This window comes from Falco biarmicus, chromosome 1 (assembly GCF_023638135.1).
Source record: "Falco biarmicus isolate bFalBia1 chromosome 1, bFalBia1.pri, whole genome shotgun sequence".
In the NCBI taxonomy this organism is placed as follows: Eukaryota; Metazoa; Chordata; class Aves; order Falconiformes; family Falconidae; genus Falco; species Falco biarmicus.
Genome location: NC_079288.1, coordinates 45,189,525 through 45,212,184, shown reverse-complemented (window position 1 = coordinate 45,212,184; position 22,660 = coordinate 45,189,525).

Sequence of the window (22,660 nt, the reverse complement as noted above, 5' to 3'; positions counted from 1 at the left end):
ACATTTGAAGCTCATGGAACATAAAGGGCTTATCGGCTGAGCTAGTAGAAATTCAGAGAAAATTTGGAGAAATTTCATCTATGTCAGTTCTGCACACTGTGTTTTGTGGATCCTTCCCAGCAGGAACTGGGTATTATAACAAAGATTTCTTTTGATTTTTGGCAGAATCTCACAGATTCAGGGCAGCCCTTTAAAGCTATCTTTTTTACAGTTATAACTTAATGATGCAAAGGAAATCACCTTTTAGCCTAACACGTGTTTGCAGTTGCAGGTCTGTGTTTCACCTAGCAAGCAGTATTGTTTATAGCTATTCCCCACTCCGCCCCCCCCCCCCCCCCCCCCCAAGAAAAAAAAACAATAAGAAAAAAAAACCCAAAACGAGCCATGAATCTGGAAAAAAAAATCCTAACAAAAGTAGCATCAGAAACTTATTTTAATACTGTGCTTGAAAACATCTTATGAGCTCCTTCCCCTTTAGATTCAACCTAAATATCCTGCTGGAGAACCTACACTATCGTTAATTTCTGCTTTCAAGTAGAACTGAACTGACAGAATACCCTTGCGTTTCTCAATTCGTTTAATGCAATGATCAGCCTTACCTTCTGAAATCCAAGGATCAGTTCATAGCATGTTGCCACAAGGTTTCCATTTACGACTGAATAAATATACATACACATATATACACACACGTGTATTTTAATGCAAAGCAGGCTGAGAAACGTAACTTCACTGAAGGCAATGTTTGAGGGGTCTGTGACTACCTGTGCCGGAATTAATTGCTTATAGCCCACATAATCTGTGTTTTGGTAGCTGATTGTCTGGGTTCATCTCCCATTTTCAGAAGCATCTCTGCCTACCATGGATTTGTTAATATGCATATTGCAAAGTCCAACTGAAATGTGGAACCTTGAGGTTATGTAGCTTCTACACCAAAAAGGTCATCAGTAAATATGTTGTAGCTATGAAAATATTGGTGACTGAGGGGTAAAGTCATTACTCTTTGCTTCAGATTTTTCTCTCCATCTGTTTTGGACTTGATTTTAAAATGTCAATGGAATGAAAACCAACAACAAACCAACCAACAACCAAACCTCAAAACCCAGGAACCTCAACAGTGAAGCAAGTTGTTAATAATTACAGGTTTTTAACTCTTCTGCAGGTAGGTTTGTCCATATGGAATGAAAACTGGCAATTATAAGCCCCATTTAGATTCAATTTATCACATTTGAGAATATTTTACTGATTAATTAAGACATCACCATGTCTAATGGCACAATAAATTTAGCACGTCTAGGAATGACTTTCTGAGCTGGATAAACTAACCTCGGGGTTATTTTCTACCTTTCTCTGATAGTGATCCTACTTGCTGCATTATTTTCAGCATGTTGTCTGTTGACATCAAGCTCAGTAAGGATGACCTTGGAAGAAGCCAGGATGATACTTTTCCCCTCGCCGAACAGGCTCTGCCCCCGCCCCCTCCATCCCACCTCAAAGCAGGCTCCAACCCCTTTATGTTAAAGGGTGATACTTCACAAACAGAAGTCGCTATCTGACTTGATACTGTCATTTTCATTTCCTTATGGATTATAGGAAACTACACATATTTATGTGTAGTATATTTTTCTGTTGTGAGTTTTGTTTCACAGATTTTTGCTTCTTTTATGACAGGAAAGCTGATTTCCACACACCGATCCTTCTGGTACAGGGAATAATAAAGCCTGGAACCCACTCCTTCCACTCAATTTAAAAGTAAGCTTTAAAGAGACCAAAATAACCAGCAGGCTTTCTGCAGTGCATTAGTGAGTGGATTTATTTATCTATTTATTTATTAATTGCCATTAAATATCCCCTCTCCTTACCTCCAGTGGGAGGGATTTGAAGCCCTACCTCAGCAGTTATTGAGGTATCCAGTGGAGAAACACAACCTTGTTCTTCCCACTGTACAGAAGGGAAGAAAAAATCTGTAGGTGTCAGGTAGTCAAGGTGGATCCCTAGTTTGCCAGGCTCTGACACCAGCAGGGTGAAACGGGCCGGAGGCACTGGCAAAGCCCAAAGAAACACTGTAAGTCTGGTGGGAGGAACCTGGTCTGCAGCTGCCGGGGTGAAATAGGCTCTGCAGAGCTTTGCTGTTTCGCAGTAGCTTAGGAGGATGGATAGCATTACTTGGCAGTTCCCGTTCAGTCTGATCCTGGAAGAATCTAATTGTGAAAGTTTGTCCAAGCTTTCCATGAGATGCCTGAGCATTCAGCACCCCAAAGTGTCTGGGCCAGAAATGGGAAGAAAAGGGAAATGAGTGCTCATGATGACTGACAAATTTCTGTGTTTTTACACATCTGGCACTTTTTAGATAACGTACTATGTCCTCGTAACAGTTTAATAAGCCATAAGCATTAATTGCAATGTTTTCTAATGTAAATGTGATGATTAGGTTTTTGGGTTTTTTTCCTTTTTTTCTTTAAAATGGGATAGACATTCGTTTGTTGAAATCTTGATGGAAGTAGAGAACTATTTCCCTGCTTATCTCTCCTGGGAAATTGGCCCATCAACTTTAGCTCCTATAAAAGGGGATAGAAGAGAGTTCCCAAGGACTGGACTTGGAGAGCAGATTGTGGAGTTCTGTGTCGTCCTACTTAATGCAGTTCAGATGTAGGAGGCTCCACCTACTCTAAAAGATGGTTAACTTCTAGTGATTTTCCATAACTAGCATAATTAGATCATTTTTAATGCTGTACAGTGTCTGTCTGTGGTGAAACAGTTCTGGTGGAGGGAGTGACAGACACATTGTGTATCACAGCATATGTGTGCAGGAGAGATTTGTTTCTACCTTCCTGTCTTGACCTCCCTCCTCCAAAGTTAAATTTTCAGACACACCCAAGTTTACACTGCTGCTTAAAAAACTAGCAGTTTTATTTAAAGGAATACAGAAAAGTAATTTGATTTTCATCCAACTCTTTGACAAAAAACTGGTGTGTGTGTGTGTAATAAGCTTTGAGAAACTGTGGTGTGAGTAATTCCAGTAAGAAGATTTGTAATCACAGGCTGTGTATCCTGTTAGTTAATTTGGAGTACAGGAACAAAGTTGCATCAAAAGTCTGCGGCAGCAAAATAACTTGTCTCCCTTAGGCACCCAACTGAACGCTCAAGAGAATCTGAAGCTGGAGATTTAGGGTAGTGCATCTGGCAGCCCTCAAGCATTTGTTTGCCTCAGTATGCTTGCCACACAAAATCACGACAGTTTTTATTACCTTAAATTGATTGTGAAATGTTGCCCTTGTAGAGTTTTGGGTTTTCTTCACAACATTTCTAAAAGGCTAGTAAAAGAGACTTTCACTTTAAACCCCATCTTAGCTGGAGCTGATGACGTGTCTGTATTATCATTTTTATTTGGGTCAAACATATCCTTTCAAAATGAATCTGCTGGTGATCCTCTCCTTTCATCTTATTTTGGTTTGTGTTTGGGAGTGCATGAGTTAGGCTGCATTGCTCGTCCAGTGTAAGCACCCCAAAAGCCATACAGCACCAACGGCAGGTCCTCTGTACTACTTGCCAAGGTACAGATATCCTGTATGTACACTGAAATACATCTTCACATAAGTAAGCGCATACCCTGGAGCAGTTTTCTATTCTCCATAATTACCTGGGGTTTAGTCTGGCAGGCTGCTGCACATCTTCTAATTCACTTAAAGCATCTTCCTTTCTGCAAGCGTGGAAGAATGAGATGTCAAACTCGGAGCAAGCCAGCACCGTGCAGCACACAGCCTGCTCTTCCCAAACTGTGCTGGCGCTCGGCGTTCAAGTGGCATGGCAACTGCTGCCATGGCAACTGCTTCCATGATGACCAGTGTCACAACTCCCCTGTTTTATCAGCCAGCTATCGCGCTTTCGGAATATCCGATCATATACTTGCCTTAATGAGTAGGACAATGTGAGAAAGTCACTAATTTCTGTTAGCAAATGTGACAGGGTTTTTTTCAGACTGTACGTTAAAATAATTTCACTGTCTCTTTCTTAGTTTACCTCCATTAAATTCAGTTTTGCAAATAGTTCCCCAGGTACTGAAGATGTTAACATCCATTTGAAAAGCTGCTGGTGATAGCCCTGAAGACATTTTTCCCCCCACACCTTAAGTCCTCAATATTGAATCTGAACAGTGAAGCTGGTACAGATGGGAAATGGAGAGGGGGGAAATGTGAATGTGTAAGAACCTGGAAAACGAGCATTGCCAAAGTCCTCTGCACAATGCCAGATGGAGAAGCTTGGTAGTAATTAGTGATGATTCCATCTCATGGAACCGAGGACTGCGAGTGTCCTTCTAATTTTTTCTCCTCTGTGATACTCCTGTTTATGCCACTCTGAGGTATCCTGGGGAAATCATTCCATAATTCAGGACCCAGGGAACTGAATGAGTGACCAGCCACTTCACTGGCTTACTGTGTGACTTTGTATTGTTTCACTTCTCTGTATTATTATTCTTCCCTCTCTAAATTTTGTTTAAAAATAAATTTTTCATAAAGGATTCCTGAAGTATAATTAACATTTGCAAAGGATTTGCTTCACACAAAAAAGCAATGTTACAGCATCATAACTTGACACGTTACTTGGCTTTTTGCATTTATTGTTTGTCTGCAGATAGCTTTTTGGCTCAACCAAAAGGAGTGCTGGATGCAAAAAATTCAGCATCAGCAACTTCATATCCTCCCTACTGCCTTATTTACTTCTTTCTTGAAAAATCTCTCTCATGTTCTTAATTTTACTGGGTGCTTGCTGATCAGTTTTCTCATTACAGCAGACAAATGGTGCTCTGCAGACAATACTTTCACATTCATTGGTGGTAGGGATGGAACCACGTTTTATCAGATTGGCAAATGTGAGCTAGGAGAACTTCGGTTTATCTTCATAATCTCTATTTTATAATTATTTTTTATGTTTTCTTAACTGATCTTTTAAAGAGCTGCCTTTCCACATCCTTTGGATTCTGTCTTGTCTTGTTTATTTATCAGACTAAGTAAGACTCCTTGGTGCTGCTGTATCAGGGAGTGAGGAGGGTACAGTGCTGCCCTCAGAGAGGGTATCGTATCCCACTGTCTCTGGGACACACTCTGCAAAGGTCACTGGATGAACTTCAAAATACCAACAGCAATGTCATTAAAGATTTGCCACATGCATTGACTGGGGGACTGTACATAACATTATTTCAGGACTACTGGAAATTTCCATGAAGCTCGGGGAGATGTGGAGAAAAAACCCCATAATGCAACCTGAAAAATATTGCAGGTTGTAAGCTAAATGTTTTAGTAATGATTTGTGGATTTATAAGGATCACAGAAATTTAAGGGAAGCTTTCCACAGAAAGGGTGTGTGAGATGATGCTACATCATCTGATGCCTGGAATATATAATAGAGTCAGGGTTTTCTATGCATAATTATTTATACAGGCATATGTCAATTTTCTATTGCATATCATGTCTTAAATGTAAGTTGGACAGCCTCCTTCATTTCAGATAAGAATTTCTTATATTTTAAGTGGCTGCAGCAAAGAAAAAATTAAGAGCAAACATAGGGCTTGGTTTTCCAGTAGAAAAAGGCTTTGTAAACCAATAGTAGTCCTTTGCTTAATGAGAAGCTAAGCAGAATATTTCTGCCAGCTCTGCTGGTGTAAGGGATTCAGAAGTCGTATGTGGCCAAGGAACATAAGGAGGAGTGACCTTGGTATCCTTACATCTGTTTCTTTCTTTTTCTTTGTTTTGGTGAAGCTGTAATTTGGGGCATTTATCTTATTGTGATCCAAATGAGACATAATATACTAACTGAAGCTGCAAACCAAAAATTAAGTACTTTAAGAAGTTGTTCAAATTATTTTAAATACAGTTTTGAACATTTTTCTAAAGAATAAATCTTGAGTATGGTTAAATTTTAAAAGCCACTTTAAATCCAGATTTGATTATTCTTTGTTTGTTCTGCTTACACTCACTTGTCTTTGCTTTCCTTTTTTCTTTTTGTGTTTCTGTTTCTGTTTCTTTCCTTTCTGTTCCATTCCACTGATGTTTTTTTTTCTACTGTAATAATGTGACTGAGGCTATTTCTGTTGTCTGTTGCCTAAATGGCTTTTAATAGATTTTACTACTTGGTCATGCCCTCTGTTTTCTTTTTGATTCTTTCTCCTGTCAGTTTTAGCTGTTCCTTCCCTCCTATTCTTATTGTTCTTCTTCTGTCTTACATATTTATCCTTCTTTTCCAATACCAGTTTTTCCTGTTACCTGGGAACTCCTAAAAATATAACTATTATCATTTTACCTTTTAATGTCTATTTTAAAATAATTTATTAATGTTATGTTTATCTATGTAGAATATACAGAATTTTTCCCATGTATCTAATTCTGATTTAAGTAAAAAATTGAATACTTTCAGGTTTTTTATATGATCTAACAGGATCAGGTCGATTGACATAATCTAACAGGGCCTCGCAGAGAGTTTGTTAGTACTTACAGTTTGTCTAGCAGAAAAACTGAATGGATTTTTTTTTACATCAGGGACATTGGATATTACTCCAGAAGGGCACAAAATGATAAAGTTAGTGTCTATTTTTAAAGGACTGAAAAAGAATTAACAATGAGTCAGCTTTGCTTCAATGCATGGAAAAATACTGGAACAAATAATCAAGCCTAGGATCTGTAAGTGCTTAAAAAAAGAAGAGAGTAACAAAATGAGGTAAATTGTAGTCAACGCAAGCCTGTCAAAAATATGTTAAATCTATTTAATTTACACCTAGAACACCTTGTCAGTAGAGAGAAGGTATTAAATATTGTTTCATTAGTAGACCCATGGGTATTTTCATAAGCAAAGGAAATACAGTCTAGATGCAAGATAAATCATTAGAAGATTAATTCAGAATCAAAGACTATATTCAGCAATTTTGTCAACTCTTAATTAGCTAGCTGGATAGTAGCTTAGAGAGTGTTCTTATTAGCTTTGTAAATGGTGTTCTTCTGGGAGAGTCAGCAAGCAGTTTCAAGTAGGGGTTGGACTTTGACGTAAGCATCAGTGTTGGGAGCATCGTGGTATTGTGTCTCTCACCAGAGCAGGACAGGTCCACCGTCTGTTGCAAGAGCTCAGTTTGGCTGATACTGATGACAGATGAATCTGGTTTACAGCGAATGTCATCCTAAAATCTGTCAGTGGGGTGAGCTGTAGGTGTGGCAGGGTATGCAAGAGCTTCCACTCAGAGATGCAAGAGCCTTGGAGCTGTTTTGTGGTGTCAGCCTTGGGATACCACTCTTTCTGGAGGGATGGGCTCTTGGAGATGGTCATTGAGCCAAAATGATCAGAACCAATGAAACTGGGAAAGAACTGGGCTGATTAAACCTTTGTTGAATCTAGAGGGGACAAGAAGGAAGCATCTTAAGTTTTCAAGTATGTAAAATGTTTCTTCTAAAGCTGTCTGCTGTGGATAAGCCAAGAAGCAATGAATTAACTGCAGCACGAAAGGATGAAAGTTTTCTGTTAGATTTTAGCAAATGTGACGGCTAATCATAAGGTTAAATAAGTATTGAGATAGATTCTTGCAAAAGGGTTTTGTTACTAAGGAGTTTAACAGTGAAGTTGGAGAAATATCTGCCAGGAATATCTGACATGCAGTTTGATCCTGCTTGGTGGAGGTAGTGAGCTTAATGAATGACCTTTTTACTTCCCTTCCTGCTTTATGTTTCAAGATTTTATGATCAGTAGAAAAGATTCCAGAGCAAAAAGATAGCTTTATATTTCATTCCTGCTGCTCACTGAGATTTTGGACATGGAGAGTGTTCTGAAGAGCTGAAAATCACATTTTGAAAATAGGTACATGTGAAGTTTGTTTGACAAGATACAAGAAAATCTAAAGACGTGTCCATGCAACCTTTAAAAGACCTCTATCTCCTTTTCTGTAATATGCTAGCAATTAGGGCGATTCTTCCTCTCCGTAACACCACAGTGTCGTTTGATTTATGGATGGGCTGATGTTTTTCAAAGACTTTACCCCCCCCCCTTCATCTATAAAAATGGCTCTCTGGGAGACTTTTGATTAATGTGGAACAAAGAAACATTATTTCACTTATGAGGATATTTTTATGGTACTAGAAATATTCTCAAGGGTGTCAACTTTATGGGGAGTGTTTAGCAGCACAGATTCCACCTATTTTCCCACATTTGCTTTGTAATTTAAAGTGTAAGTTTAAAATTCAAGCATTACTACTCAGTGTTTTCCCCAGTTAAACCCTATTAGAACCATATTTCTGAAACAAAAATTACAGCATGACCAAAACAGTTGGAATGTTCTCACTAAGGCGTATCTGCAATACTTGATAGCTATTGGCATTTTAGATTTATGAAGGGCCAGCTGTGAGACTTCTAAAAACCAAAACTTTATTTATTATTAATAATAAGCAGAAGCATGCATTGAAAAAAGATTTGCATAATGTGATAAGCTGATGAAATGAGTCTTTCTACTCTAGTAAATTCCTTGTGCCAAACGTGTGATTGTGCATTTGCATAATGACTTCATTTGCTCATAAGTGGTCAGAAAAATGCCCCCCCCCCCAAGTATAACATTATTTCTTGCTTTGATTTTTTTAAGTTTACTAGATGAATAAACATGTTGAAACTGCCTTTAATCATATAACAGAAATTAGTTTTGTTCATTGCTAACAATCTACTGTCAGAATACCATCAACTCATCCACATGATCTTTAGCTTTGAAAAATACATTTTTTTGGATCTACATAGATAATTATCATTTAATTCTTTAAGAATTACCAGAACTACTGAAATTTGTTCAGTTGTTCAAGACAGCTTGCCAACTCATGCACATACATTGACATCCATCCAGTTTCCCACTCATAAGGAGTTTTCTTTCTATTTCTCACTAGTACCTACTTCTACCAAAAATCTACCTGTCTTCTCACTGGGATTTATCTAAAAAACAATCAATCCTATTTTAATAAAACGTTGTTTCACTTTTTTAATACATCTTTGGTAAGGGTGAAAATCTGGAGCATTTTATAACATACTTTTAATAGCTTATTTCTGTACATGGGAACACATTACTGGCAGTGGGATGCAGCAGACAGTTTATTAAATGTATACAAGTCCACTTGTTTTGGGGAAGAACCATGTGGAAGACTAAAGTACTCATAGGTTTCTGGTTTTTGCAATGCCACTGGCTGATGTTGACATTGTTTCTATAATCAGATTTATCTGAGTGTTCTTTTTTATTGAGAGAGAAGATGTACCTGATCAGTACGATAATATAAAAGTATCAGGGCCCGAAATCACACATTATTGAATGTATAAAATAGATTCCATTGATTGACTATAGTTTAAATGCTGAGGCAATATATAAAAAAATCCTCAGTATGTTTACATATTGTAAATTATATGAATAATAGAACTGAATGATATTTTCAAAATATCTTGTTTATGAAAACATGGTGTTTAAGATTGTAGTACCAAAGTATAATACTAACAATGCATATTTTATCACATGGTTATGAAACATCAGTAAGATTGTAAATTTAGCAATTAATAAAAATTGCTGTAGATTTTTAGTGAGATTTAAAACAGTACTATTTTCTGCAGCAAGTTTCAAAGAATAGTCCTCCTGTTTCCTGACCACTGATGCCTAATGACATGCCCTCTCATTATGCTTCTGGTCTAACTTCAGATGAAAAGTAGGAACCATGGTGAAATCGTTTACATCAATGACACAGCTCCCTTTGATGTCAATAAATGGATACTCCATTATCTGTATATTTGTGTTTCAGGTCCCATCTGCATGTATGACATTGTATAGGTAGTAATCTCACACAGGTCAGTGCTTGTTAACTATGGAAATGTAAGCTTACAGTATAAAATAGGTGCTTAACAAATACCTATTTGAAAAAAGTAAATTGGAACTCTAGTCCTACAGGACCATCTTTTCAAAACTGGAAATTTAATTTTGCTTTCTACATTTGAAATTGCAACATCAGTAAAAGACTGAATAAGTGCTCGTTCTGAGTCTTGTCCAAAACCATTTCAGTGAATGAAATGCACCTATTGAGATCAGTGGGCTTTGGCTCACAACCTGCCTCATGCCTATAGGGGTTGAAATATGTAAAACAGATGAATATGTAGGTTTAATGGCAATCAGGTTAGAAAAGTTGCACCCTGCATGGTTACTATCCCACTATGACTTTCTCACTTCTGTGGTCTTCAAATCTCTAAAACCCTCATGAAAGAGGCATGAACAATGCAGAGCTCTCCTTTCAGAGTGTTTCAGCAAAATGCTTAAATTGGGTGAAGCTGCACAATATTTTCTGGCAGTTTTGAAACACATCTGAAAATCTGTGTATGAATTTATTGATTTTCATGGCAGCAGTCAACGCCTTTTACTGTAAAATGGACAGAAAAGTTAAATTTGACTTTAAAAATACAGCTGACTGGTCAAGAAAACCAGTAAAGTGGTAAATTCAACTCTATAGGCTATATTTAGTAAACACTGAAAGCTAATTGAATAGAGCAATCATAAACATGTAGTTTTGACTGGTTTTCAAAATCTAATATCCCTGATGTTTGGGGAAAATGTACCAGGAATATTTTGGTGAAATTCACTGTCCTATTTCAGGCCTAATTTTTATTGTCTGTCTTGCATTCTAGATCCTTAATATGTACGTAATGTACACTGTAATCCACTGTAAGATAAAATACAAATAAAAGTATGTTATCTCTTCATAAACAACAAACAAAATACTTTACAAATTTTATTCAGATAAGTAATGGAGTGAAAGGAAACTGCACCATTACAATCTACTTATAGTGATAGATCAAACCAAGAAGTTGTCTCATGTGATCTAGCTCTCTGCTAGACATTTCTGTGGCTGTTTGGGTTTGGGATTCTCTCTCACTCTGGGATTGCCTTCCACAGAAGCACCCTACTCCCTGAGACATGAACTGGTTAATATAGCCAAATTATTTCTTGGAACCCCCAGGGATTCCACTCAGATCCAGATTTTCCTTTCTAGTTATCTCTAAATTTTCATTGGAAAGTCTTGAGACACCTGGCATTAAATTACAGAAATCCTCCCCTTCCTTGGGATCCAAAAGTCACGTCTGTAGACCAGTCTTCAATCTATGCCTAGGACTAGCCTGAAAATGACTCTGACTGGAAGGAAAGCTCCATTTTTCTGTCAGTGGCTGATGGTATCTACTCCTCCAAGGAAAAACTGATCTGGGAGGCATTGGTCGATTACCAGAACCATTCAGAGAGGGCTTCTGCTTTGCTGTCATTTCGGTTACAGTTTCAGCTGTTTTCGTGGATGTGCTATAAAATAGATCCACAAAATAATTCATGTTAAGAGTCACCTCCGCAAGGTGTTAGTATTTAACAGTGTAATTTCTTTAAAAAGTGTGTATGTTTCAGTGCAACATGCCTCCATCCTCTGAGACTTGTAATTGGTCACCTATAGACTGTCAAAAATACTTCATATACACATACAGACGAGATTAACACATGCACCCCATAACAAGCTGTTGATTGAGTCTAGACATATTAGCAATTAAACGCTTCAGTATCGTAATGTGTATGAGGCAACCACAGACAAAATCTATATTGGAGAAAGACTTAAAGAATATTCTTTGCAGGTAAAACTGTAACACTGATTATGTCTGTGAAGTAAACCTAACACCTCTAAATAGACAAGAGACTACACAGCAAATAAATATGAATAAAATATAAATTATATTAGGTTCTCATTCATTTGGGGTTTTTTTTGCTTTTTTTCTTTTTGAGCATCAATGGACTATTGATCTAGATAAATAAATGATACAAAGAATGAAATCAAAGTGCTGATAAGAAATCCCAGATCAAATTGTTTTCAGAGCCTGGGTAAGTTTTCTGTATTGTTTTTTGTGTTCTATTTTTTTTTTTTCTGGTACACCCACATATCTAATTCTCTCCAGCTTCCAAATCTTGTACAGTCTCAGAATAACATCAAATCAATACACATCCAATATTCTTGCTTTTGCCTCAACAGAAAAGAGCTAATGGTGCTGACAGTCTTTGAAAAGCTTTCCAGTTGGCCCAATATGGAATAAATTATCCTGAAAATGAAGTATAACTCTTTTCCAGCTATGCTATTATAGTAGTACATTCCATCAGCAATACCTTTAAGCGTTTAATAATACATTACAGCACAGTGAAAAGGCTGATAGAGGAATCTACCTTTATTACAGGAAAACTAGTGCATTCTTTGTGTCTCCTGCTTTTTCTAAGAAAAGTAATCCTCAAAACAGGAACTGTGATTTTTATGTTGTAGATTTAAGCATTGATTCTTTAAGAAGTAGACACATTTAATGTAAAATACCTGTGTAATTTCCTTATGGAGTAGTTTAGGGATAAAAAGGAGTGCAGAGTTATGTTGCATTTTCTAAACATAGGTGCTAGCTATGAGCTTATTTCAAGAAGTTCCTTAAGCATGTTTCACTTTAATTCTGTAAATCTATTGATGCTGTTATGACTTCTTATGTATTAGGATGACACACATGTACTAAGGGATGTTCTCTTGCCACAAAAGGAGAAATGTGTCTCATTTCTTCTTCCCTCCTCTCCTATTTTTTCTTTACAAATGTCCTTGCCTTTGTGTCCTCCTACTCACAGATCTGACTTCATCTCCTGCCCTTCCGGTACTTATCTATACACTTACTTCTCCAAAGAGGTCATCACACAGATTTTGTTGATCAGAAATATTAGATGCAATGCTAGCTTGGGCAATACCTGTTACCTTGTTGCTATCCCCAGCCTCACTGCATTGCTACCTCTTCAGCAGTGCCAACACAATATTTTGCAGCGTTGTGCAGTGAAACACCTCAGGTTGAAAAAACATAAATATGATTTAATAAACATAATTTAATAATTTCTGTTTTCAGGTTGCTCATCTGGTTCATAGTGCGGTCTCAGACCTGGCTGGTTGGCACAACTGCTGTAGAGCAGTGGCAATAGATGGACCGCCATGGAAAGGGTCAGGGCAGGGCTCTCACGGGGTGCTGTTTGAGATATTTGTGACAGTGATTCTAACTTCAGAATAAGGCCTGGGGGTGATGCTGCTTTAAGGTCTATCAGAAATGAGGCAGCCTGATTTCCAGATTAGAAGTTTAAAAGTCTGTGGAATAACTGTAGCAGTTGTAATTGAGGACCTCTCCTATTTAGGAGGAAACTATCTGTACAGCAGTCAAAAATCAAGAGGATATATCTACTGATGATAATAAATGTCTTTTAAAAGACTAAATCCATAAGACTGCAGGCTATAAACAACTGGAGTTTTCTCGTGTATAACATCTTTAAGCTTTTGCCTATAAAATGTTGAGATACATGCTGTACTTACAAAACATTTTTTGAGATCCCATGTGAAGTCAAGCCTTGATATTGTGATGCCAACCACAGAACTGCACTGAAAAGTCTGGAGGGCTGGCAGAGATACTGTAGCTCTCTTATGAGGTTGACACTTCATTCTATTCCCGAAATGATGTTTCCCCCCAACTCAGCATCCTGCAGTTAGAAAATAACTGAAAAACAACAGTATTGATTAATGATTTTGTGTGCGTATAAGGATCTTTAAACATGCAGGTATTTTTTCCTACTTTTTTGGTACTTTTTCTGATTGTATAGTGAGTCCATCTGAATGTGCATAAAGGTATTAATCTGCAGCTTTAATACTGTCTGCACTGGAAGATGATGGAAATTCCTTAAGTCTAACTTCTCAGAACATCTTTCAGACTGAAATTCATCAGATAGTTTTATATATATAAAAATGGATTACTTTTTGGTAAGAATCAGAAATGTTTCCCACCGAAATGTACAGTATTTTTTTAATAAGAGCTGAGTTTTATTTTTGGTATGTTATTGACAAAAAGACTATTATCAAATTTGTATTTAGTTTGCATGTTATAAACAGAAAACATAAACAGTCACAGGATTAAGTATTTATTCTGGCCAATTCTCATCTAACATCATTCTGTATATTTTTTTAAATAAGAAAAAGATTTTTGTAGATGTTCTGTCGTATGTTTTTAAATGGTCTTGGCAAGAAGGATAGGCATAGAAAAGACTTTCTACATGAAGGTCTTTGCTTTCAGATTTTGCCATTTTTTCTTAAGAGCTAAGTGTGCAGATTGGGAGAGCAAAAGAATAGCAGGAAATAAAAAAACCCCAAAACAATAATCCCCTAACAAGATTGTTTGTGGTGGTTGTAAATAAGATGATTGACTATCATAAGCAAAGAGCTATTATTCTTTATCAGTTAGTGGGTGGCAAATGTTTCACTTCCACTTATCTACCAATGCTTTTGGTTTGCAACCAGACCAAGGCTATGTTTTACAAGATTAGAATTCACTCGGATAATTACAGCCTATTAGCAAGGTTAAAAAGGCAACGAGAAAGAGATAGAGTGGGAGAAATAAAAAGTATTGTTGGTGTTTTAATACCAAGAATGGATGGGAAACTGCATGAACTTTGCAGTGAAATTGAGATATATACAGGGAGATGAAGACAATATTCCTTCCCTTTTCCCTTATCTGGGACACCCCCACCCCCGAAGTCTGAACTGTAATGGCAAGGTCACCCACTCCAGCTTGTAAGCATGCTATTGCTGGCTGTGATACGACAAATTTCCTGATGTCAGGATGGTGGTCTCCATCAATTCCTGAATTTATTGCCATGCTAAACAAGTTTCTCATATGCTTATCGTAAATGAAGCGCCATCAAATTGTCCAGCTGTAGCAAATCTCAGACGCATTTTTCTTATTTTAGGAAATTCTGGTTTGTTGCACAAACCTCCACTGAAATGCTGAATACCTCATATCAGCTGATTTTATTTCAAGGATATCCTATATGATATTATGTACTAGTACATGCCATCCTCCTACATTGCAAATAACCGGAACACCTAAGATGTCAGACCAAAAGAAAGTTTAGCAACTCTCCTAATGTCAAATATGAAAACCTTGGTTCTTTGGTATGTTGGTAAAGGGAACTCTCTACATTCTTAAGAGTTCTTGATTAACTTGGCACATATCTAGCTTAAAAAAACCACTCTTCTTGCCTATGGAACCCAACTCTGGAAGTAATACTCAATGAAGAATGAATGACTGGGCTGGCTAATATTAAGGGTAGAAGAAGAAGAGAGGTATGGAAAATATAAAGGTATTTTTCTATGATTCCCATTGTTGTGGTTATATATTAATATCACATAAATCAAATTAACACATTGGTCTAGAGCTCTTGTTCTGTTTGTGTTGTAGTTTATTGTTTGTAGAGCAGTGACCCTTAAATCTGCGAACACAGAGCAGGTTTCCCAAGACTTGCTCCTTTAATGAGTGAACAGTAACATTATCCAAGTGTTTGGGGCAGAAGATTGCTGGCTGAGATGCCTACAGGTCCAAAGAATGGAGGAGTCTAACTCTGTGATGAATCAAGTTTAAAGTAACCATATTTGAGATTTTGAAGTTCGGATCTAAATTTTGTCCAGCCTTTGGATTTATGAAGAATTCTGTTTCTATTAAGTGTATCTGTATATTTCCTCCTGAAGAACATAAACTTCAGTAAGCTAGCTGCTTCTCAATAGCAGAATATATCACATTTCTGGCAGCACTTCTCATTCCTGCCATTTTTTTAAAGTTTGCAAAGCTTAGTGTCTTATTATATATGATAAAATTAAGGACAAAAAAATATTTACATAGTGTTGCTTTATACTTATCCATTTCACAGTTTCTATAGTTCAAGATAATTCCATTTATTCTTCCTGATGACAAGTGCATTCACTTATTGTTTACTTGGGTTGGTAGTTCATAGCAAGGATGCATGAAAATGAAAGGGTGGCCATCTGAGGGAAGACTAGCTATACCTGCTTGACCATCAGCCTGTAAATGACTAGAGCTCTGCATAACTTGTTGAAATAGTTGGGAAAATTTCTGCTGAAGCTTTTCTCTTATTATTTTGTTGTTGTTAGTTGGGTTTTTTTTTTAAAAAAAAGAAACTACTTTTGACTAGCAACCAAAACCCTGGCAATGAATGACAAGGAAAATGAAAGGAAATATAACTGGAGAGCTGAAAAAGCTGAAACTGAAGCAGTCTCTGAATTTTCTTACTCGTGATATTCTCTCAGTTTCAGCTTTGTACCTAGGTAGTTTGTAGGACTGCAATCATGTTCTGTTTGCTGACACATGCTTGCCACTTTTCCTTCTTTTCTTCTTCTTAACCATTGATGGGAAGTACAGCCCATCTGCTCTGTACTTGGTGCTAAAGTTAAGTTGCAGGTCTGCCTGATAGTTTATTGTTTAGCTTGGTGCTGATGTCTACCTTCCATTTCACCTAAGGGGAGTTCTTCTCAGTGTTTTGAAAAATAATAGTTGTTGCCAATGGATCCTTTCCTTCTCTTTCTTCAGCACTGCAATCCAGCTGTCTGTTGAGTACAGGGAAAATAGCTGACTGCCCCAGGTTAAAGCAAGAAGGACATTTTGCTCTTGCTGGAAAGCTAACAGTGAGCAGAGTAACTGCCTGAAGTAATAAGCCTGAAGGACTTATCCAAAATAGTCTTATTAAAAGATTTTTTCATTCCACTTGACACTCATGGGTCTACTGGTGGTAGTTATGTTGTTAGTCTATAACTAAATCCAAGGCAACCATTTCAAAGCAAATTAACTCTAGTGGAAACTCAAAATTTTTCTGACATTTCTGTCATTGCTTTAAGGCATGTGCTTGCCTTTAACAGTAGCTTTTAGACACCACTTTGTTTCAGGAAAGAAGGTTTTTGTTTAAGATGGGTACAATCGAGTCTATTGCCTACTACAACAAACTGGTATGTCACCTTATGAGGAAAGACAAATCTGAGATTAATGCTCTTGAAATAAATCTGAAGTTTCATTTTATCATCTACTCTGTACTCAATTTGAGGATCTTGTTATTAGAGGTCAGACTTATAAGCCACAGCTTCAGCTTAAGCACTGGATAGCAACTCTTAGTTACAGAACTCTAATTCAGACTGCAAGTACCTCAAGGCACTGATACATATCTTTTGAATTGTAAGAAAGTCTGTAAAAATAATTATTTACATAGGAAAGAAAATCAAAGGGTCACAAAATACTTGCTCAATGTTATTTCAGCTGTGAATTTCTGGATGCTAAGCACTTGCTAAAGGTTTAATGGTATTGTTAGTCTCTAAGAGTTTTGTCAAGAGAGTGATAAGTAGCCTTTAACTGTGAGAACAATCAAGAGTCATAGGACAGATTCCAGTTGACTCCTCATACAGCTGCAAATAAGAGTAGCCTCTCTTTGTGCCACTGGTTCAAACTATACTTTGCCGCTGGTCAGCTTAATGTAAATTTGATCTTTGTTGATCTGTACTCAGAACTTTCTGCTGAAGATGAAGAGAGCCAAGAAAGGTTAACTTTCTAACCTTGTCGTAAAGTTTTCCTGCATCAAACCTATGGAAGCAAGTTTCTTTAAAATTGTTAGTTCCCTCAATAACCTTACTATAAGTTCTTTGGTCTAATATCTTAAAACATCTGCCAGAGTCCAACCACAAATGTTCACAATCCCATATGACATTTTTCCATTCTCGGAATAAAAGTACTAAAAAGAAAAAAAAAGTTTTTCTTAGCTCTACTACTGTCATATGCAGAAAGAAGGTGAAAAGTTGATGCAAAAAGAGAAAGGCATAAATATAAGGAAAAGCTTTTTAGCATGTGATTCAAGAGCATGCCAGTTAGCGAAACAAGGCATTAATGTGGAAACAAGGCCAGAATAATACTGATTTCTTGCAGTGAACTTATAAACCCTTTCCTGCTCCCTTAGTGGCTTTGAATGAGGTTGATTTAAAGAGTAGCATCCACATCAAATTGAAATTTGATCCTAAGCTTATGCTTGAACTGACGCCTGTGGTATTTGCTTCCTAGCACTACACCTGAATTCAATCCCAAGTGACATAGCAGTTGTAAAACCACTCCTGAAAATATAGTATTTGGAAGATAATTCACAAATTCAGGAAGTAAACCACAATGGCAGTCCAGTGTAATTTCCTGTGTGGTTGTATCCTTCTCAGAATACACCTTGCTAAATTTGAAGGATGACAAAGGTGATGCTGGAAGACTGGCTGTCACCTTTCCACATAAGTATAGATGTTCCTTTTACAGACTGAATTCTAGTTTTTTAAGACTAAATTCTTGCCAGAGGGCAAAACACTAACCTATGTATCTCATGCATAATTGACATTTAAACACATTTTAAATCAAAGGTGATTCTTCAAAAATCTGTAAACAATGTTCTGTGGGTAGTGATGGTTTGTGTACAAGCAAGCTTTCTGTCAGTAAAGTATTATTTTTTTCTCATGCTTTTGATATTATTTGGAACTGGCTGCATGGGGAATATATTTTCCTAAATCTAATTTCAATTTCCATTAAGAATTAAAGAATTATTAAGTGTCTTTTTCCTCCTGTTTCAGTGAACAGTGGGCTAAGCACTAAAATTGTTATTCTTGAATTGATGCTGTTAGATCATACTCAGATTTCCTTCTTATTTTGAGTAGTAAATCCAAAAAACGTAACCCCATACAACTCTTGCAATGAAAAAAGGGTTCCTTTTGTATCTCATTATCATATTCCTGTCTGAGTTTTTAAAAAATAAGCCAGAATTTGCCAGAGAAGATTAAAGACTGAACTCTTATGCCGGAAGAGCTGTATGTGATGTTTTGCAGTGGGATGCTTTACTTTGCCCCATAGCTATCTGTCTCCACTTAAATTACCTGGCAGCGAACACACACAGTTCTCATTTGTTACCATGAAAATGTGAATAAATCATGGGCAGTGCTTAATTTCCATCACTTGCTTGAGGCTCAGCAAGCATATCACATTGCCACATGTCAGTGACCTTCTATCCTGGAGAACGCTGAACATCTTAATATTTGAGCATGAATGATGCATAGTGAGTGAGACAAGCCGGTCAATCAAGAATCAAAGACTTCTGAAAATAAAACTTGTGGACAGTGAAACATCTTTATTTAGTAGCATTGGTATTGATTTTCCGTAAACCAGCTTGTCGCCAGTTTTACATGATCAAAGATTTTTGAGCAATGAGCATGCTAATGGGGTTAAGCATACAGCAGAATGACTAGGTATACTGTATTTTAGAAATGCAATTTTTAAAATGTGACAATGAATCCTTAGATCATGACAGAGGCATAAAATGCTAGTGAGTCTGGCTGCTGGCAGTGCATTGTGACCCATGTACAGATTTGGCGTGTGATGTGGGTAACTAGCTTAAAACTTGAATTACAGTTCAAGAATTTAAAAGCTCCATAGATGATTTCTGTCTCCTACAGATATAATAAGAAAGATTTCAGCATTTTAAATGCAGAATCGATCACCAAGGACAAAATTTACACAGTAAAGCTGCTATTTTGCTACCTTTAACAGAGAACTGTTTCCTGCAGTGGGTACTGATGCCCAGTGAACGCAGCTGGGGTTAGTAAAGCCAGACGGTTTTGCCTGCTTTCCACCCCTACACTGGTATTTAAAAAGACGTATCACAAAAAGCAGAAAGAAAGTGTCATGTGGTGATAAAAAGCCTAGCAAGGGCTTGGACTCAGTTTATCCACCCAAGTCTTGTGGGCATCACCAGCTCCCTCAGCTGCACTGTGCTGGCCCAGCCCATCTGTCAGTGGGGTGGGATGAGCTTGTCCCTTGCCCTTCTCCCCAGGCGTGGTGGTTGGTGCTGCTCTTGGGCTCTACTCGCCCCCGTACGCCCTGCTCCTGTCTCTGGCCTCGCTCACCAGTGCTGAGCTTGTGCCGAGCCACCACAGCCACCCTTGAACTTGTGGGGTGGACGTGCCAGAGGTGGCAAAGCTCCAAGGCACTCCACATGCCAAACTTCTAAATGAAAAACTTCAGGAAAAGAATAAGTTAAAGTGATTATAGTTTTAGCTATTTCTCCCTGCAACCTTGTTAAAAATTTCAGTGCTTAGTTGAAATAGTGTTGCTACTACATATCTTCTCAACAGGATGATTTATTGATAATTTCACCTTTAAGTCTTAATTTTGCTAACAATAAACATATTATGTGTATGTAATGACAGAATTTCACTGCAGAAACAGGTAAATATACTTGTACATTCCGGAAACATTTGTTTCTTTGTGCATTGAATGGAAGTTTATATACAGCAAAAAGTTACTCTAAGCTAGTGTGATTTGTTCTTCCAATTATGTTTAGTGTCTTATTAGAAAACACCACTTTTGGTATCTTTGTGTACCTTTATATTTTCATATGAATTTAAAAATAGTTCCTTAAGGAACAAAATAATTTTTAAAAGAACCAGTTACTTTAGTGATGCTTTCTGCATTTAACTTTATTCAGTACAATGCAATAAAAGGGTTTAGGAAATTTCTTCCTTTTTTAAGTCCCACAGACTGTATAAGAAACAGAACAAGTGAACACATTGCTACTTAGATTTTAGTAAATCAACTCAGGTTTACTTGAAAATAATTGCATTTAGACTTGATCATATAAGGTGCTTTACTTAAAATGCATAGCATCATTTCTACTTAGTTATGTAGAGATCTGGTATTTTTCAAAGGTGTCGGTATTGACAAAATCAGCAATTTTATTATTAAGATTGTTCACAGAAAGCTGAAGTTGTAAATGCTAATCGAGCTCATGCTTCTGCTTCAAATACCTTTTCACAAGGCATTTTGTGGTGTTCACAAAGCTTTACTCTGGACCTTCAGACTGCTGCTCATGCCTCAGCTTTATTTAGCCTCTTGAAAGAGGCAGGGGGAGAAACAGACTTTTCTCCTGAGTGTATAGGCTTCACTTGTCTCTTTTCATCTTGCTGCCTTTTGCAGAACTGGCAGAAAGAATCCAAGGTGGTGAGGGAAAACAAGTTTCGGTATTTCTGGGTAACATCTTCAGTGTTGTCTATGTTGTTCTTTCATCCAAGGCACTTCTATTTTCAAAATTAATATCTGTCACAAGGAATAATCTTCACAAGTTTTAGAGAACATCATTTGCTCTGTTAAATCTCCTCAATTATCTTGATTCAAGTATCAAAAACTTTTCACAAAGGTGGGAAAGCCTTTTCATTCTCAAACAGGGGAAACAATTTTGCTGGTATACCGATTGAGTGTGCCTTACGGAGAGGGATGCAGTGCTCTAGTCGCTCTGATGGAAAACAATTACGGGTCATTTCTGCTGTTGTTCTTGTGGCTGTGATTTCTTTTTCATGGTTCTCTTTCAGTCTCTGTGACCCTGCAGCTGTTGTAGCTGTATTGCTTGGTCTCAGAAATTACACTTCAGTGTTTTTTTTCCTTTATGTTGTGAAGACCGTGACCCATTGACTTGTTATGATTTTTTAAAAGCTCTCCATAGAATTTCATCCAGTTGTTCACATCTGGAAAGTAGGAACAGAACTGTCCATATTTTTTTCTTTCTTTCTTTTTTTTTTTTTTTCCCCTGGGTGAAATGAGGAGGGGAAAAGAGGTAAAGAAAAAGATCAAGATTTGGATTTTAGTTGCTTCTACTGCTTGCAAAACCAGTATTAGTGATTTGTAGAATTTTAACCTACACAGAAAAAGCGGTCCAATTTTATTCTTCAGGTAAGCAGAGTCTAACCCTGGGAAAACAGTTTTAAGATCATTTTACCTGTTCAGATAGGGAAGCACAAATGAAAAAAACAGAAGACAGCAGGAGATTCAGGGGTCAGACAGACCAGAACAATCGGTTTTGTCGGCCCCCCCGTGCACCCCAGAGCCTGGGACTGCAGTGCGGTGTTCCTCAGTGGAGAGCATCACTTTCTGCGATAGAGGTGACACAGCCTTTCTGAGCCACCTCTCTGCCAGAGATGGCTCCTTGCCATTCCCTGGGGAGCCAAGGGAACAGTCGCCGCAGTGTTTATTCGATGTGGCTGAGTGCGGCACTTTCTCTCTCCCATCAGTGTGCCTCAGTAGCAGTGCCGCTGATGAAGCAGGGACGTGCACTGCTATCAGTAGCCGCTGTCTAATCCAGGAGGCAAGCTGCACTTCAACCCAGAAATGCATCAGGAAAGTTGACACCCCATTATCATACCGAAGCAGGGCGAAATTCCGTGAAGATGAAAGATAGATACCCTTTAATAAATAAATCTTGAAGTTTCTTAAGTGATTTGCTGTACAAAAATCTCCATAGCAAGATGCAATTATATGGCTGCCAGCTGAAAAGAAAATACCCCCACATTAAAATATGCCTTTATCCAGATTAAACACAACTTTTTGAGGTTACTGGGTATTTCTACTAATATAAAATTACTGTCAAAAGTGAGACAAACACATCTCCTTAGAAATTGTTGGTGGTGGGAATAGGCTTTACAGGGGCTCAGGCCCCCAGGGCTGCACTCCAGCCAGTAGCTCCTTCCAGCTTACTTCAAATGGATTCAGACAGGTAGCAGAAAAAAAAGCTTTGGGGTTTGTGTTTTCTGGGTTTTTTTGGTTTTTTTTGTTGTTGTTTGGTTTGGGGTTTTTTTGTATCATTTGTTTGTGTAGCACTGGTTTTTCCAAACCTTTCCCCCAGCCCCACACACTCACCCCCATTTCTAGGTGGGAAAATTAATTGCAGTGGGAGCCAGTGAGCTGG